The sequence below is a fragment of the Micromys minutus genome (assembly GCF_963924665.1).
Source record: "Micromys minutus genome assembly, chromosome: 23".
Lineage (NCBI taxonomy): Eukaryota > Metazoa > Chordata > Mammalia > Rodentia > Muridae > Micromys > Micromys minutus.
Window position 1 is genome coordinate 2,193,823 of NC_137958.1, and position 18,509 is coordinate 2,212,331.

The following is an 18,509-nucleotide window of genomic DNA, read 5'->3' on the forward strand; positions in this document are numbered from 1 at the left end:
AGCTTGCTGCCTGTGGCTTAGCTTGCTTTCTTATAGAACCCAGGACCACTGGCCCAGAAGTGACTCTACCCACACTGGTTTGGGCCCGCCCTACCACACCAATTGCTTATTTTAAAAAATGTCCTACAGGCTTGCCTACAGCCAGATCTTATGGAGGCATATTCTCAACCGAGAGTCCATCTTTCCAAAAGCCTCTAGAGTGTGTCAAGGGGACAAGCTAGGCAGACAACACTGAGTTTCAAACCTGCATGACCCAGGATTAGTGACTCTTCTTCTTGCCGCTTAACCTATATGGCACCTGCTTTGAGGGCATTCCTCTTTTATCATCCATGTACTATGCTTATTAACACTGGAAATCAAAGGGTGGTGTGAGAGAGCCCTTCGGAGTTGGTGGTCTATCTGTGGAGATTGAGCAGTTAAGATATCTGTCTTCCAACATGTTTGAGGCATGCAGGCTGTAAGTAATAAAGGTCACTACATATGAATGCCCTGCTAGAAGGACGGCGAGACCCTAAAACTGGAGTGAAGAAACACTTAGAAGAAAAGACTGGGGATCAGGACACAGATGGCCTGGTAGTGTTTGGAAGAATGCTCAGAACCACCAAGTTGAAACTTAATTCAAAACTACATGGGAAGAGAGCCTTCAAGCTTCAAATAACAGGCTTGACCCTGGGTCTTTCTGGGAAGACAAAGAACAATTAAAAGGTGATCTGTTTTACAGGAGCCGTGAGGTGAGTGATCTGAGGACAGAAAGTGGGTCAAAATTTCTTTTACTCCAGCAGCCTCTTTTAAAACCATGAACTGCTTGACCATCACTAAATCTTTCTAGGTATCACCATGGCAACCATTGATATGAAAACTAATATTAGCCCGGACACTTCTGCCTCAGATGATGTGATATTTTCCTCTGCAGTGGTCATCTCCACGGTCTGTGCACACAAGCAAAGACGGTCCCCTCCGTCCTGCCATGCTGTCGTTGGCTCTGAGGAGACAAGTGCTTGTCAGATGCCCCAGATGTCACAAAATGGCCCAGTGGCTTGTGCACAGGGCCTCTACAAATTCAGCATATCAGATCTGCTCATCTCTGGGTGCACAGTGAAGGACCCTGCAGGTAGAAACTGGCTTGTCTTTAGATTGAGGATGGGGTACTTAGAATGATTGGCTGGAAGCAGTGTATGGTAGCCCTGTTTACCCTCAGCTTCACTTGTAAGGCTTAGGTTTCCCCAAGTTAATAGGAAAAGGGTGGGTAGAAGATAGTAAGCTATCTCAAAAGAGAGGTGAACGCACTTTTATTTCATTGTATCCTTATACTTTAACTTTATTATTATCCATCTTTTACTATGTCTAATATGCAAATTAAATTTTACCACAGTTATATTCACAGGGACAGTAGCATATATTGGGCTTAATACTGGCATTGGTTTCAGCATATATTTTATGTATCTCAGCTAAATAGACACTTCCTACTTGTCCCACATAGCTCTGCACACACTTTTATTGTACATCAACTGTTACCATTGTATTTAGTTTCTCCCTTCCAAATCTTCGGTGTCTCATCTCTGTCCTGGGCATCACACCTCCACAACTATGTCCTTTCCATTCCTATAGTCACAGCTCTCATAAAGTCCCATAGTTTATAATCCTGTCTCATTCATTCATCCATCCATCCATCTATTCATTCCTCCCTCCTTCCCTCCATTCAGTAAACAAACACATTGAATACCTGTAGTAGTGAGCATTTCTTCGCTGTTACCAAAAACTCAAAGCACAAAAGACCAGCAGAACTACATGGTGAGACCTAGTCGGTTCCCTTTACCAATACACTGACAAAGCACCGAACAAAAGCAGCTCAGGGAAGACAGGTCACTTTGGTTTCTTGAAGGTACAGTTGATTATGGTGGGGAAGGCGTGGTAGTGGGAGCAGGGCACAGGTGGATACACTGTATCTGCAGTGATGGAGCAGAGAGAATTCTCTGCTATGTTCTGTGATTTCTCTACAGTCTGGGAGCCCAGCTCATGGGTTGGTGGCACTCACTGAGTGGGTCTTCTCTCTCCAGTCAAGCCTTTTTGAAAACATCTTTAGAGTCATAGACAAAGGTGTGTTTCCATGGTCAATCTAAGCCCAGTAGTGTTGATGGGTAAGATTAGTCTCATGACATGTCTACATTGTTTTAACCTTCTCTTAGTTGAAACTTTCGTACTATATTTCAAGCGTGTACCACACATGAAGAATGTTTCTATAAAGCACATTTGTCACTCTCCAGCCACGATAACTAACTTCAGCAGCTATAGGAGGTTTTTTCCATAGGATTCTACTGTGGATTCACAGCTCAAAAGCACCACTCTATTCTAATTAAACAGAAAATGTAAGGATATTCTGAGGGCTGATGATAGTGAGAAAAGTCAAAATCTGAAGCCTATAGATCTGAACATTATCTGCCTATCAAATGGCATTCATGAGAATGTGTGTGTGTGTGTGTGTGTGTGTGTGTGTGTGTGTGTGTGTGTGTGTATGCTTCTTGAATTTTAACAATCATAAAATTTAGGAGCCAACATTGTAATGCCTCTGAGAGATTCGATTAAAAAAAGACAGTTTGGGTTTTCTATTCTGAGTATTTATATCTTGACTTCAAACAGTATCACACCCAGTCACCTAAGTTAAGTTGGTAAAGCCTGGCTCAGAGATTTAAAACAGGTCTTCTGAGTGACAGTTAGTTGAGCAAATCAGATTGACTGAACGGTCTGAGAGGTCCTTCTCAGGGGAGAGGAGGTAAGGGCTGTCTTTAGACTCCTAGAGAAAAGCATCAGCACAGTGTCAAATGTATCTCAATCCATAATAGGCAAAGCTTCCAGGGTTTTCACCAAGTAATGTGTACTACAGTCTTTGGTAACTCAGAATCTAAGTTGCTGCTGCAAATGGTATGCAACGACAGGCAACCCTTCCCTTTTCCTGGGTGACAGACTCTTGAAGTGTAATTTCATCTCTTTATTGGACAGCATTTTATGGATGTTCTAACCCAAATACCCTGTAGACAGAGGAATCCTTGGAACAGTAACAGGTAGCTGTTGGTGTCTCCTCGAATGGCACAGACATGGGATGCAATGCTTTCCAGTCAGCCCTGATCACACTGCAACCATGATTCATCCTCACTTACTGAGCCAAGTCCTAATTCTTTGCATGGCCTTCTTTAAACTGATGTACAAATACAGGGTTCATAAAGAAAAATCAACAGCATGTTCATCTAAAAGCGTTGTTTCATGAAAATTCTGTGTTCTGTGCTTTTGGACAGAAAATTGTGACCTCTCATCAGTTTACCTAATGTGGTCACTAGTTAGCATGAGAAATGCCTCATTGGGTACATTAACCCAACATGTACTAATCTAGGTAAGTCTATCTCTTGGCTCTCAATTAGTCAAATTCCAGATTTATTCCAAATTGCCAGAAATGAGTCCTTGATTGCTCATCTCAATGTGGCACCCTTTGGTAATTCTGTAAAGATGTTTTGTGTGCTGGGGAATTAACCTGAGGGATGGACCATTATTGCAATCTTCAATAAATGGCCCTGTAATGCAGTTATTGCTGGGGCTAGGAACAGAACAGTCTCTCACTGTTATTTATTGCTGTACTTACTGCTAATGAACTGCTTTGCAGGCTGGTGCATCCAAGGACAGGGTCCAAGCAATAGCTCTCCTGGAAAATGAGAAGTGACTGTGTGGTGTCACAACTCACCTCTGAGTCTTAATGAGGCCGTTCCAGTCCAGATCGGTGTGTGTGTGTGTGTGTGTGTGTGTGTGTGTGTGTTTGTGTATGTGTGTGAGAGAGATGTGTGTCTCTGTATGTGCACACATGTGTGTGAGTGTGTATGAATATGCAAAGTTCTTACACTTTGTGCTTTTATGTTTCTGGGAAACATCTGTCACCCATGGGGACCACCATGGATATTTGCCTGGTCACCTAGATCAGTGGCTATCAAGATTAAGTTATAATCACTTAGAAAACTGTTACCCAACGTCTTCTTATTTGCATATTCTGGGTGCCCACCCAGACTATTCATTATTAGTCATAATGCATATTGGCATTAGACACAACTGCTGTGTTTATGTTTGTTCCCAAGACAGAAACAACTCAGAAAGTTTTTGTGCACAATCTAATTTGAAAAAACTCTGATATTCTTCCTAATCTCTACCATCTGTAGACAAGTCTGAAATATTTGGATATATCCCTGATACACATCTTAATAAGGGCAGAGACAACAGCTATGGTTGTTTTGAAATGTCCTGAATATTGATTTCAAGTGACACAGACTTCCTGTATATCATTTTCAGTGATTCTGAGAGCATTCTAGAAGCTGTGCACTATAATGAAATCACATTTTCAGGGTGGGCCCGTACTGGACAAGAACAGGCAGTGAGTGAGCAGGGAAGGGAGAAAGTCCTGGACACCAGGAACCAAGTCAGACCCAAAGCTGACTGTCTCTTTTGAGCCACCGTCACAGGCTTGCCTAAAGAGGGCAATATAAACCTAAAGATAGCTGACAAGCCAGCTTCAGGATGCCTCTCCTCACTCCTTCGCTATTTGTTCATAGCCATGGAAAGAAATATAATTGGTAATTAGGAGCATTGACAACTTTATGAGAGTCAGGGAGGCTTGCCGGATTTATTACTGTGTCTTCGTAGTGAGGGTAGAAAATGATTAAAAATCTCAAACATCAAAACAGCTTAATGCAAGTCATCTGTTTGGAAATTGAATTCAGTAATATTACACATTAGCATCTTCCATTTTTAATATTTTTACCTCAAATAGAGAATTGCCAAGAGCAAAACATTCTGTGTATATTTATTTTATCTGGAAATCAAATGAAATTGCGCATTTCCAACTCCCGTCTCTTAGATTTTGCAGCGTCATTCTTTCTTTATATTATATGCTAGACTCCCAAATAGAAAACATTCACAATGGATTCTTATTTTTATTTAAGAGAAGAATAAAAATTATGACTGTTTCAGCTCTACAAAGAACCATAACTCTTACAAATGTATTCTTAGAAGTTACTCTATTTAAAAGCATGGAAACCTAGTTCTAACATTTAGAGAAACGAAATTATAAGGTTTTTTTTTTTTTTAAATAAAGTGAAACACAGGTGTAGTGACTTTTAGCTTCTGTAAGTATAGAGGACAGGAGACAAGTAAGGAATCCTACTGAACAGAACCCTTTCCCTCAATGGTGCATTAGCATGTCAAAACTTGCTCCTTTGCAAACTCGAACTTTTTTTGGTACACTTTGTGTTGCATTTGTAGCTGTTGGTGATTTTAGAATCATGCATCTATTCATCCTCTAAACTGATCAATACACACGCCCACGATGGAACCAGCATCTGGAAGCCTTAATGAGCTATAAGCTTAGCACCATTCTGAGCATCTAGACACTAAGAACTCCTGAGTGGATTCTTATTTCAGAAAGAGATGCTTGTTGCTTCTGAATTATGCATTCATCCTCGTATTTCTTGTTTACGGCTTTCCGGAATGCTGTGACTACAGACCTGTGTCCTGATTTTTAAGGATTTGATATGCGATTTGGGTGCCTGGTATTCTTCTGAACGTAAGGCAGGCCTCGGCTGGTTCCATCCAAGGCCATTGACATGTTACTAAGCCTGGAGCTTAAATTGAACGAACGAAGAGAACAAATGGAGTGTTTGTCTAATGAAGCAGCATGTCCCGGGTTTGCGCCAACTCCAGTCTTCCTTCCGCTGCACGTTTGGAACATCTTCAGATAGGGTCAACAGTCAGGTTCCCACCATGTCTTCTGGTTTCTTGTTCATGAAGCTGACAAACGTTGCTGCCAAGGCAACCTGACAGTTCTGTTTGCCCTGCCTTGGTTATGAAGTGGAGCAATCACTGTTGTTCTGGTGGTGGCGGGGCTGTGCCCACCAAAGAACCAGCCTTACGCTGCTGCTTGCATATGGATGGAGCTTCCTGGGAAATCCTGCCTCTTCATTTTGTATCCGAGATAAGCTGCATTGCTAAGGTCACACCGTGGATTGGATTCTGCCAGGTTGTTGGCCTTCAGTGACACATAGCATGTGCAGTAAAGCAATTATGGGACACATAGAAACAATATAAATGTTATAGAGCAAGTATATAGTGTGTAGGAGAGCAGAACAGGACCCGAGACCTAAGCTGCAGAGACAATCTTTCCTTGCATTTTGTAGACTTGTCTACATGGAATGCTGACTATACAAACCTGAATCCCCCCTATAAAAAGTCCACTAACACTGGGTTGTGTGAAAGGCTTTTACCTGGCAGCATTGTTTTATTTATTTATATATATATATATATATATATATATATATATATATATATATATATATATATATATATATATATATATACACACATCTGTTAGAAATACACCACAAAACCGATTTTCCGTAACTTGGGAAATGCAGGAGCTTCTGCATTAGAAAAGTGACGTCTGAGCTGCTTTATCTGCAATAGTGAAGGGCTTGGTGAAGAATTCAGGCAAATCCAGCTCGGACTGACCCAGCTGTGGTTGATAGAATCACTTTACTCTAACTTTTATTTTCTACTATCTCTCCCTCGCCTTTCTATATAGAAGAGTTGGATATTTTATGTCTCAATGAGTGTTAGATGGGCTATTAATATATTCCTTTTACTTGTTCGGTATTAAGATGTGATGTCATTTGTAGGTAGATAATTGCATGTGTCTGTGTTTACGGAGGACAGAGATCAACTTCCAGTGTTGTTCCCTATATACACTATCTACCTGTTCTTTTGAGGTAGAGTCTTTGATAGGCCTGGAAGTCACCCGTTGTTCTAGCTGTTGCTCCTTCAAAGTGCTGATATTGCAAGAATACGGTACTGGGACTGAGGCTCTTGTGTGGGTTTTGAGTGATCAAACTCGGGCCCTCACGCTTCCAAGGCAAGCCCTGAGCAGCTAGCTCCTCAGTCCATGGTCTGTTGAACTTTATAGAATCCTCGAATATGGAAGCTTGAGAAATTCTGAAAATACCCTGCTGTTTCCTACATAAGGAGTCTGAAACCTCAAGGTAAAGAGGCAGCGTAGGCCAATATTCAATATCTATCCATTCATTTCGCAAAAATATGGGTTCTGACTTGCAAAGTCCCCAGTGAGGCACTACCCAGGGCTCCTGGAGATAGTAGTTAGGCAGGAGGAAACTGTTCAGTTGAGCACAAGGACATTACTGAGGGAGCAGTGCTCTCTTTGTGAGTTGCCTGTCTAGATTTTCCTTTCCCATATCTGTGTTAGATACACAAAAGAAATAGCTGATAGTCTTAGTTGTGCTCAGAGGCAATTAGAACAACTGCTTCCCAGCTGCACATTTCCACTAGGTGAGGATGCAGGTTTTACTCCAGTGCTTTGGGTTTGTGTATGCGGAGTGGGGGTGGGGGATGGGATGTGGCATGTGAGACAAGCTAGCCTAAAATTTGCTGTGTAGCCAAGGAAGACTTCAACTTCTGATCGTCCTGCCTCTACCTAGCTAAGTGCTGAGATTAGGGATCCAGCATGCACTGGGGTTTCCTGTATCCTAGGCAAGTTCTCTGCCAACTGAGCTCTTACAGCAGTCCTTGAACTTGCAGGCTGTTAGGATAGTTCGCTAGGTACCCCTGTTTTCAAACAGAATACTTAGTATTGTACTGTTTTCCCCTCCCTGGAGAGGAGTTATGCACATGCCACCACTGATTTATCCACAAGGATTCGTGAGTCATGGAGAGAACAGTCTGAATTCAACTTTAAAAAAAAAAATCACAAAAACATTGCATGAAAATGAATGAGAGCTCGGAGCCATCTGGGTCTCAAATGACATTTTTGAGTCTGTGTTTGTTGTAAGCGATGCGGTTTGTTCTCGTCCACTTTCAAAGGGGCCTTCGCTGCTGTGCAAAGATGACATGTACACACGTCTCAAAACTCACATAGGTGGTCCTCAGGCATGTTAGATATTTGAACTCTTATATGTTACTTGTAAAGAACGCTAGGTCCTTTTTACCTCTGGCTCTTGGATCCGGGCCACAGGCTCCTCCTCTCTGCAGCCTGGAATCTGCCTATCTACTTTATGGTCTATGCAGTGCCATAAATTTTTCCCCCCAAGCATGACTTAAGTCAGACTACCCCACTCAAAATTTTAGTTCCCAGAGCTGCACATCTACAAAACACAGACCCTGAACTCTATAGCAGGCTAGTAACATGATTTCCTAACCTTCTCTTCCACGTGAGGTATCAAAGTCCCCTCCCTCGCCTAGTGACAGTCACTATTCTAAATACCCAGGCTTGCTCACAGAGCAAGCCGCCAGTCCTCTCTGCTGGAGACGTTTATTTTAGTCTATCTGTGCCATCCATCAGTAAATTCTATCGTTTGCGAACCTTTCCTTCCCTGATGAGTTTTAACTTCAGGCCCGTGACTAGGTGATTTGAGAAAGGCCTTAAGAGTCTTAAAGAAATATGGCCAAGTGGCTTGAGGCCCTGAGAGTGTGAAATGACCAGAGACTAAGCATTCACCAGCAAGTCAGAATGTCTGTCTGTCTGTCTGTCTCTCCATTTCAGCTTAAGCTTTAAGCAGGAAGGAGGAAGCTGCTGACAGATAAAAAGCCTAGTTGTCATCCTAATTAACTCAGGTCTTCTCTGTTTAAAACACTTCCAATTTCAAAACAGGAGGTTGGGGGTGGGGGGGGGGGGGATATACTGCAGTCCCCAAACCAATAGAGATCTCACCGGAAGGTTAAAAAAAGCCTCCCTCCACTCTCTCCGCGGGGATCTGTAAAGGGAGAAGAGGGGACCCAGAGGCTCTGCAATATTCCAAGTATAAATCCAAAGGCTACTGCTGTTGGCAGCTGACCCGGTCGCGGTCCCCAGAGCTAGGATCTAGAGGACTGCTCAACCTAGGTGTCCTGAAGAACTGCGGCGGCCCCCTCCCCCGCGCGGGAGGGAAGCTGAGACGAGGTTGGCCCCCCTCGCTCGGTGTCTGGGCGTGGGCCCCGCCGCAGCTCCGCGGGGCCTCCGTGCCTCCTGCAAAGGGGGGCGGGGGAGCCCTGAGCTGCGGCTTCCTCCCGCGCGGAGTCTCCTGCGCACCGCCGAGCAGGACGCCAGCGCCAGCCGGGTCCCCACGCCGCGGCGCGCCCGGCCTTCACGTCTCCCCCAGGTAACTTTTCTGCCCTTGGCGGCCGAGGGGCTCCGGAGGGGTCTTCGCTTCCAAAGCGCGCGGGGCTCCGGGACCCCGGTGCGCTGCGTCCGCTGGGCTCGGCCTCCGCCCTGGGGGCCTCCCTCCGAGCTCCGGCCCCGGGGCTGCCGGGCCCTGCGCCCCTCTCCAGCCTTAGGCGCGGAGCCCCAAGTCGGGGCGCCATGTTCAGAGCGCGCAGGGCTCGGGGCGACACTGCGGCGCCAGGCCGGGGGCTGTGCGCGGGAGGGGCCGTGCGCCCCGAGGCTGCGGCTGCCGCTGCGTCTGTGCCTGAGCGGGAGCGGCGGGGCTCGGAGCATCCCGGCTCCGTGGCGGGGCCGGCCGCTTTTACGTAACTTGCCTCCTTCCCCGAGTGGCCACGGTCTCCCGGCCGGCGGCGGGCCGGCCAGGTTGCTCCGGGCCTGGGCACCTGCCGGCCGCGCGCCCCTGGGGCTGGCTCCCTGCGCCGGGCGGGAACGCGCCCCGGCCTGCAGACCCGGGCACCGGGCGGGGCGCGGCTCACCTGGCGCCCGCGGGACTGCGGGTAGCCGGGGGTGTGGGGGCGGGGAGGCTGGGGGTCGCAGGACTCGGGTCCCTGCTAGTTGCGGGTGGTGAGCCTAGGCTCCTGCACCAGTGGGGCTTGCTTTTTCGGGTCCCTCTCTAATCGCGCCCTACTTCTTCCCCTTCCCCCTTCCCCTTGCACCCGGTGCCAAGTTCACAGCTTCTGCAATGCGGTGGGTGTGGTTACCTCTCAGATTGTGACTGTGGTCCTTCTGGTGGGAGCAGTCTTGCCCTTTCTTTCTCCTTTTAGATGTACTGATTTGAAGTTTTTCTTGGGGGTCGTTTGCAGACCAGGGTTCAAGTTGGGAAGAGTGCTACAGAACAAATCCAGTGATAAAGGAAACATGTGGTATTAATTAAGCAAGGAGGCTGGGCAGTCCTGAGAGAGCCAGGCAATCCTGCTAAGAACGCAATGCTTCCATTACGTGTTTAAGTTGGCGTTTCAGCTTTTTTACATTACTTTATGGAATTGCTTTTGCAGACATCCTTGGCTGTGGTTTTCAGGGGCCCGTTTCGGGATCCGTGGGGCGGTCCAATGTTCTGGAGTTACTCTTGGTAGTACAACTTACCAAGTAAAGGAGTCATTATATCCGGTGCTAAACAGAATTTTCTTTTTGCATCTTACGATGCCATTTAAAACATCCACGAAACTAAACTTATGAAACCTCATGAGTATCTGGAGGCCGTGAATGTAGCACCATTAGAGTGTAGTGGGGCTTCGAAGGAGTGAACCCCTGATCTGACGCTCATCTTGACTCAGCAAGCGTGTTATTGTTGTCTTTGAATTGCATGGTCACTGTGTGTGGCGTCAACTTTTAAACCTTTGATTGCAGTAAGAGTTATTGTGAGAGGAAATAATTTCTAAATTGAAGACGCATGCCTCCTTTGTTAATCTCCAAAACACTGATGCACTAAGCTGAATGCTGAGTATTGAATTATTTACACTATGATTTTCCAATGCTTTAGAAAAGCCAGATAATTAGAAGCACAAGCCACTGCACGGACACAGCAAGTTCTTGCAAAAACAGAGCATGTGTTCTGAGAGATTTATCAGAAACCAGAAGAGTGGCCGCTGTAGTTTGTAAACACTTTTAGGCTAAGAGTTGTAGAGCTAAAGGTCCAAGGCCAGTGTCCCAATGACATATTTACATTTAATTTTTAATAATTTCCTTAGGCATAAATATGGTTTAGATTAGAGAGCGCATTTGCCAGCTCCGGTTGGGTCCTTGGACCGAGGCCAACTTTGATTTCTGCAGAAATAACAAGATTCGAGTGTATTTCTCTGGGTCTGATGTGTGTGTGTGTGTGTGTGTGTGTGTGTGTGTGTGTGTGTGTGTGTGTTGCTTTTTAAAAATCAGGTGGTGGGGTTGAAAGAGATGACTCAGTGCTTAAAAGCACTAACTGCTCTTCCAGAAGACCCTGGTTCAATTCCCAGCACCCACACTACAGTTCACACTGACTGTGACTGTAGTTATGGCGACCAACATCTTCACAAAGACCTGCATGCAGACAGAACATCAGTGTACACAAAATAAACATAAATAAATTATGAGAAAACCGTGTTTTTTTAAATCCCAATGGCAAAACTAAGGGTAAACCCGTGACCCCAGGGAGCTGTGGCTGCTGCCCTTTCTGGCTTAGCGGTGCTTTCTTCTCCTGTAGAATGTGCAGCCATCTTTTTTAAGTTAGCCCCGCTAAAGTTCTACAATTGTTAAGTGTGAATCTCTGATTTACATGGCAGTGAAAGTCCAAGGTGAACCTGAGAAATATTTTCTTCTGGAGAGTTCAAGTGTAATGAAGAGAATTGTCTTAAGTGGAGTACGCTGGCCATCTTTAATAATTATGTCTTCAGAGTCTTTTCCAAGTACCCTTCCCAGTTGTTCCCAGTTGTTCCCTTTGAGTGTCAGCTTGAGGATAGAATTTAGACTCCCCACTGAGACGCATGAATCAGGTTTCTCTTCAGCCCCCTTTCTTTCAGAAGGCTCACTGGTAGCTAATCTGTTGGGAATTCATCAGATACTCAGGGCCCTTGAGGGCTCTGCTGCCATTGCCTTTGTCCCAGGTACACAGGATCATGTCCCCAGAAGCAGGGCCTGGAGCAGTGACATCATTCCTGGGCTGGGGCTGTGACATCACTATAGGTCAAAGGAAACCAGGGTGGGGCAGGCAGAACCTCTGGGGTCCCATCAAGCCTACAGATGCCTTTAATGAGGCTTTCAAGCTGAACAGCTCAAGGTATCGTATGGATGTGAAGTTGTAAAAATCACTGAATATTCCTGTCCCATAGAGTACTGTGGGATTTCTTTAAAGGGTCATTTAAAAATTAAAGAACCAGCAAGTCCGCCTTTTCAGTTGATTCAGCCAGTCACTCACTGTGTCCCCACTGTTGTACCGTTGCAATGCTGGACTTAAAGTTTGCGGGTTAGATTATTCGTCCCGTCTTTAAAATATCTAGTGTCTTTTATACTTTCCTAGTTGGCAGTGCTGTTGTGTGCTTTTACGAGATGTGCTGGCTGTTGGCAACTGGGGGAAAGTAGAAAAGCTAGAGATCTCACAGCTGTAGGAGCTATCTGCCACGATTGGCGGGTAGTTAGTTTCCATTATAACGCTTCCTTATTTGCTGATAATATTTTATAATCTGACATTTTAGCCCTCGTAGAATTCTGCTGTGGAGACGGTGTCTAACAGGCAATGAGGGGATGCTGAGGTTCAGAGTCTCCCCTATGTTCCACATGATGTATCTCAGAGACATTCGCTGCTTTGATGATGAGCCTAGTGTGATCTCAGCAGGCAAGGGGAGGGGCCAGGCATGAGTGGCAGCTGTCTTCTCTATGGGTCTTTGCCAAGGTGATTGCCATGCTTTCACCGTGATGAGGTGCAGGAAGTCGGGGTGGTTCCTACTAAATAGTTCGGCTGTTCCAGGGCTCCTCTGAAGCAGAGAGAAGAAGGCTTGAGGACAGCGGAGGTAGAGAAGCCTAAATTAGGTGCTAGACCTGCAGATCACTGGTGAACTGTCTCTGGAACTGTGGTTTTAGACCTTTCGATGATTGGCTAAATTGCACCCTGCAGGACTGGAAGCTTCTATTAGCTCCAAACCCCTAATTCTTTTGTAATTTGCAGTGTGGAAGAAAGGCTGACAACTTAATTTTAAGATCGCTGACATTTTGATACGTTGTTCTTACAGACTTTCTTACAAACCACACATATATGTGCATTCACATAAGCATATGCACACATGCACATGCACACGCACACACACACACACACACACACACACACACACACACAGAGGGAGGTAGCATTGTGTTAAGCCTAGATGACAGATGCATTGTTTAACTTTTCTTCTGTGGCTGTTGTTTTCCCTCTAATCATCAGTGCATGGCATGGGCTGAGATTTATTCTCCCCGGGTTCTATCCCTGCACCACACAGTTCTGGCTCAGTAGGTGTTTATGCAGCTGAATAAGGAATAATTTTGACATATTACTTAAGAAATGTTTGGGAGGCGTCACTACCATGTGCAAAACTGAAGTGCCTGGTCATACATGCAGCTGATAATTTTAATAGAAAGGTCCTCTGCAGACCCACGTTGTTCCCTGGTTGTAGCTTAAACTCCACGGGTTCCGGCAGGTCTGCTGTATCAGAGAACAACACGCTGCAAGGTAGTAAGCACAGTGGGGGATGGTGCCTTCAATGGGAGGCCATGAGTGTTCTCTTTTCTTTCCCACCACCTCTCACAGGTGTCAGAGAGAACCAGTGTCTTGTGGGGGTGCTCACGCCGAAGGGAGGGGCAGATGGAAGCAGGGCAAAGGGTGAAGTGTCTCAGTGTTGGGACATGGAACTGGTCCTGCCTGTGATGCAAAAGGAGGAAAACTCTGTGTGTGTGTGTGTGTGTGTGTGTGTGTGTGTGTGATAGAAGATATACACACATTACTTCTGTGTATATACAATATGTATGTGTATAATGTATATATACAAGAAGTACATATACATTATTTCTATACACACACATATACATTATTTGTATTCTGAAGTAGTATGTTCCTCTAACTCAAGCCCCAAATCTCATCACATAAAGCCCCAGTTTCTCCCACATAAAGTCTCAAGGCATTGGGTTTTATTTTACAGTCTCTGTTGTGGGGCAGAGAGAAGGCTTACTCTCTGACTCACAGGTTAGGTCCCCGAGTTAAAAATGGGAGACTGGATACCAGCTGCTTTTTACAGATGTTCTGAAGAATGCACTGAGCACGCATGCACCCGCACTCTGGTGACACACCACACGGGTGGTAGCATGCAGAAAGCTTAGCAGTGGTGAATGTCGTCATGAGCTGTAGAATCTGAGTGTATAGTAATTTATAAGTACCTAGATGATTTCGTTTTGCACTGAGGACTTACAGAAGTCCCAGAGTTCTTTAAACCAGTTGAAATTTAAAATTATGTTTTTTTTTAAAACAATACATAAGTCATAGCCCTGTTGGAGGAGGGCTGTGTAACTTAATGCTGTCTCATACCTGATATCACAATCTACATGAATATGGTTTGCCATCCTTAGGACCTATGGCAGGGTTCTGTCTGTAACAAATACCCAAGGCAGTCAGCTTAAAAAGAGCAATTTTTTATTTTCACCCCTGGTTTTAGAGGATTCAGTCTCTGACTTTTGGCCTTTGAACCTACAGGATGGTGTAAGCGCCTCATGGCTGTAGGAAGTAAAAGGAAAGAAAAGAGAACATATCCTAATGTCACCTTCCAAAGGACGCCCCCCCCCCCACTCAAGTTAGACTCTACTCTTCAAGGCTCCAATCACGCCTCAGCCTAGGGGCCAGTGCTTAAAGAATGGGCCTGTGGTGACCATTACAGATCTGAATCCTAGGCCGCATCGTTTTAAAAAGTCTGCATTCATTTATCTTAAGTGCATGGCGTTTGGTCTGCATACATGTCTGCATACCCTATGTGTACCTGGTACCCAAGGAAGCCAGAGAGGGTGTGGGAGCCCCTGGAACAGGATGGTTGTGAGCAGCCGTGTAGATGCTGAGAATTGAACCCAGGTCCTCTGGAAGAGTTATCAGTGCTTTAAATACAGAACCCTCTCTCCAGCCATAGCCTGCACATTTTTAACAGCTTATGTTGTTGAGGGTTTACGTTTGTATCTTTGTGTGTGGGGAGTAACCACCCTTCTTAGATATGCCATCTTGCAGGAAGACTGATCCCCTCATTTCCTGATTCTGACTGTTTTGAGCCTGGTGGACCCTGGTGGCTTTAAGAGTGGGTATTGTGAAGACATTTCAGAAGTGAGGAGTCTAACATTAGTGAGATTTACCCTTCGTACCAGGAAGTAGTAGTGAGAGATGAGTGATTGTGGAAGGCTTTGGATTTGCTCTTAGGGAGGAGCCATTGAGAGTGTAGGGAGGAAGACTTCATCCAGTGATCCATGTAGAATGAACCACAAGACCGAGGATCTAGAAACATATGTGTGTGTGGTTGGAGATTAAATATTACTTCTGGGTCATTAGAGACAGAAATGACATAGACAGAAGATGAGAAAAATCTTCCTTCTTATTTATCCTTCCAACGAAAACATCTTCATCCCTAAACATAAGCACTCACTTTAAAATGTAGACAGCACTAAAAACAAAAAGATAAATCCTTGACAATCATCTTCCCAAATGCATTATTACAGTGTGTCTAAAAATCAGTCATACCTGGTGTGAGCTCACCTTCATTGTGTTTTTTTAATAATTATACAATGTTGGCCAATTGCTTTTCCTTCTTAGTCTCTTTACTCATTGATAACATTTCCCTGACTTAAGGGGAGAGAGATGTTACCACACAGACACAGAGCATCTGTGTCTGTGTATATGTCTAGACACTATGGTACACCACGAGTGTATAAACAGATATCAGTAATGTTACTTCCGTGCGTGTGGAGTCATCTACGGGAGTGAATTCGTAGCGTATGTCAACAGACATCTACCTTCAATGTGGCTGAACAGCCCTTCTGTTTGTGTAGCAGAATTTTTGGAGAAGCTTTTCCACGTATACATGTACACCCTCACACCTTGGACGGTAAAGTCATGGACATTTTGTCAAGCCACTAGGAAGGGAACTGACTAAGTTTTTATTCACATTCTTTTCTTTAATGACATTTTTTCTCGGTGTTGCACCGTGTTGGTAAGATCATCACCTTAATGACAATGTGTGTTGGAAGCCATGTCATCTGGCCCTGCCTCGCTCTGCTTCTTTCTGTGCCACACCAAAGGCTTTCCCTGACACACACAGTAAGCACAGTTAAGTTTTCTAAGGATAAATACCTATACCTCTTTGCTTTAATGAATGAAAACAGCCAGACATCACTATCCATTTCCAAATTTCTTCAGTTTTAATGTTTTCTTTGTAGAGGGCCAATCTCAGCTTACTCACTTTAATATCGAGTTCTGCCATGTTCAGTGTCCTGCCCCCAGCCCTGCACCTCCTGGCACACTCAAGGGCCAGCAGACTAGAAGCTTGTGCTAAACTAGACTTCACAGTCAGTTCATTCACATCTGGGGGTAGTTTATGGTGTGTGTGTGTGTGTGTGTGTGTGTGTGTGTGTGTGTGTGTGTGTGTGTGTGTGTGGACAGACTTAACTTCCCTATGGCTCTTTGTTGTTTCTGTCTGACGTCTGAGTCCTTTCTTCCTTTGCCCTCAGTAATAACAGAGGTAGTAAGCCTCGGTGCACAGATCTCATACAAGTTCTGCAGAGAGATGGGCTCTGTGATTCATAAATACAAGGTCTTCAGTTTACACACTGTTAATTAAGATCTTAAGGGGGTGCTAATAGCAATGGTGCTATAGGGCTCTGGTAAGCCTTGCTAGGGAGATACACATTCAAAGGCACACTTGAGTTGTCTGCTTTGACGTTGTTTTTACCTAGAGGTACTTACATCACAGGTATACAGGGTTTGGGACAATTAAATGAGAGAATTGATCCCCCAACCCTAATCCTTTTGATAGTCACCTCCCCATCATTGTTGAAGGAAACCTGGCTGACTAGCATATAAACAGGAAAAGTTTCTTTTAACTCATGACTTGGCTCCAGTCCAAAGTTGCTTGGGCCCTGTGGCAAGGTGGGAATGTGTGCTGGAGGCAAGCTGTTCACCCCGGGGAGACTGGAAGTGGGAAAGAGTGTGATTCCTTGAAGCCATGTCTCTGCTGACCTAACTTCTGTTCACTAACCCCAACTTCCTAAGCGTTCTAGCACCTTCCATGAGTGGTGCAGGCTTTCTCACGTGGGCCCGTGGAGGACACGACAGCCTGATACCTGGACTCAGTATACGGCTTGGGAAATGGAATGGACTTACTTGTTCAATGTAAGACACCAAAATTCTTGAGGTGTAGGTAGCAGAAACCCTCGGGGACAGCTGTCTTGATGAATGTTGGATAGGCTATGAGACAGAGAAATACTGATGGGAGTGTTGATCATCAGCTCATAAGGTTGCCCAGTTCTGCTGTGGTGTGGGTTTTGCCTGAAGTGCTAACTGGGTCTCTAGGTGAGAGTCGGGAGTAGTACTGTACATACCTTAGCACTTTGGGACTATGTATTATTTTTTATTTTTCTACTTTGTTCCGTAGAGGCAAACATTAGGAATTTTGATCCAAGGATGACTCAAATATAAATTTTGTGATGCCCTGTGTAAAATTCCCAGAATCCAAAAGATAGTCATCCAGGAGAATATAGAATTTCTGTCAATGACAATACAGTTTTGCAAAGAGTGAAACACCATGGATTTCAAATGTGACAGAATTATCTGGGGGAGGGGTAATGAAGGAAATTCTAGGGGCAATTCATCGATTTGCCTTCAGTGTGACTGGAGTTGGGTCTAGGCGCCATTATCTTTAGAGTCTCTGGTGATCTCTGATAGAACTGAGTCTGAGACACATGTTCAGTGATACTGCCTGAGGGACTCTTGACTTGATGACTCTCCGGCTTTCTGGCTGTTGTTGGGTGAGAATTTACTCTGGTGACATGGTGCACTATAAACAGAAAGTAAATTACTAATAGTGATGTTTAAGAGAGAGTCAAATATCGAGCAGAATGTCTGGGTTTCATTATGGATGGCCTACTGGTCTACCACTTGCCCTGGGAAGTTCTGTAAAATTTAAGTTTAAAACAAGTAGAACAAAGGTTTGATTTTTTAAATCTATTAAATAGGAATGATAATTCTAAAGCCAGATGGTCAGGAAGGATTAAATAGAAATTGAGAGTATATGCTCTTAACTATGTCTGCAGCTGGAGTTAATTTTCCTTGACCCTGGCAATGAGATACTTGTTTGAGTAGATAGAATCATTTGATCAAATTTTTAGACAATGTGTGGCTCGATGATAAAGTGTTTGCCTTGAGGGTTTGAAGCCCTAAGCTAGGTCCTTACCCTGAGCTGTTTTTAAGATATTCTCCAGTCTTACAAAGCTCATATATATCTAACTCAATGGGGTCAGAACTTTTCATTGTAGATGTTATACTTGGTGGTTCTAGTGCCGGGAGTGAAGGGGGCAGGTACCCTGTGGCCAGTGTTTTCTCTTTTATTCTTATCTGGAGAAGATGCGCATACTAGTGTGAGCCGGACAGACAGACAGCCTTTGGACAGACAGACAGCCTTTGGAGCTGTAGCAATCTGCCCATGGGAGCTGAGCTTTTTCTGAGCATGAGTCTGGCCCTCACCTGCTGCTGTGCCATCCCACGTGTGAGCTGTTGTCCCTCTTTGGGCATCAGCCTCTTTTCCTCATT

The 18,509-nt window shown here is 44.8% G+C and overlaps 1 protein-coding gene across 1 annotated transcript in view; it reads left to right on the forward strand.

Annotated features, from left to right (window-relative positions):
* Positions 1-9,123: 9,123 nt before the first annotated feature.
* The window catches only part of EPB41L3 (erythrocyte membrane protein band 4.1 like 3), a gene marked incomplete at its 5' end in the record, with an annotated part of 110,456 nt that continues 101,070 nt past the window's right edge, over positions 9,124-18,509 (forward strand). Inside the window, one exon of the mRNA XM_080936171.1 lies at positions 9,124-9,173. The remainder of the gene's footprint in view (positions 9,174-18,509) is intronic.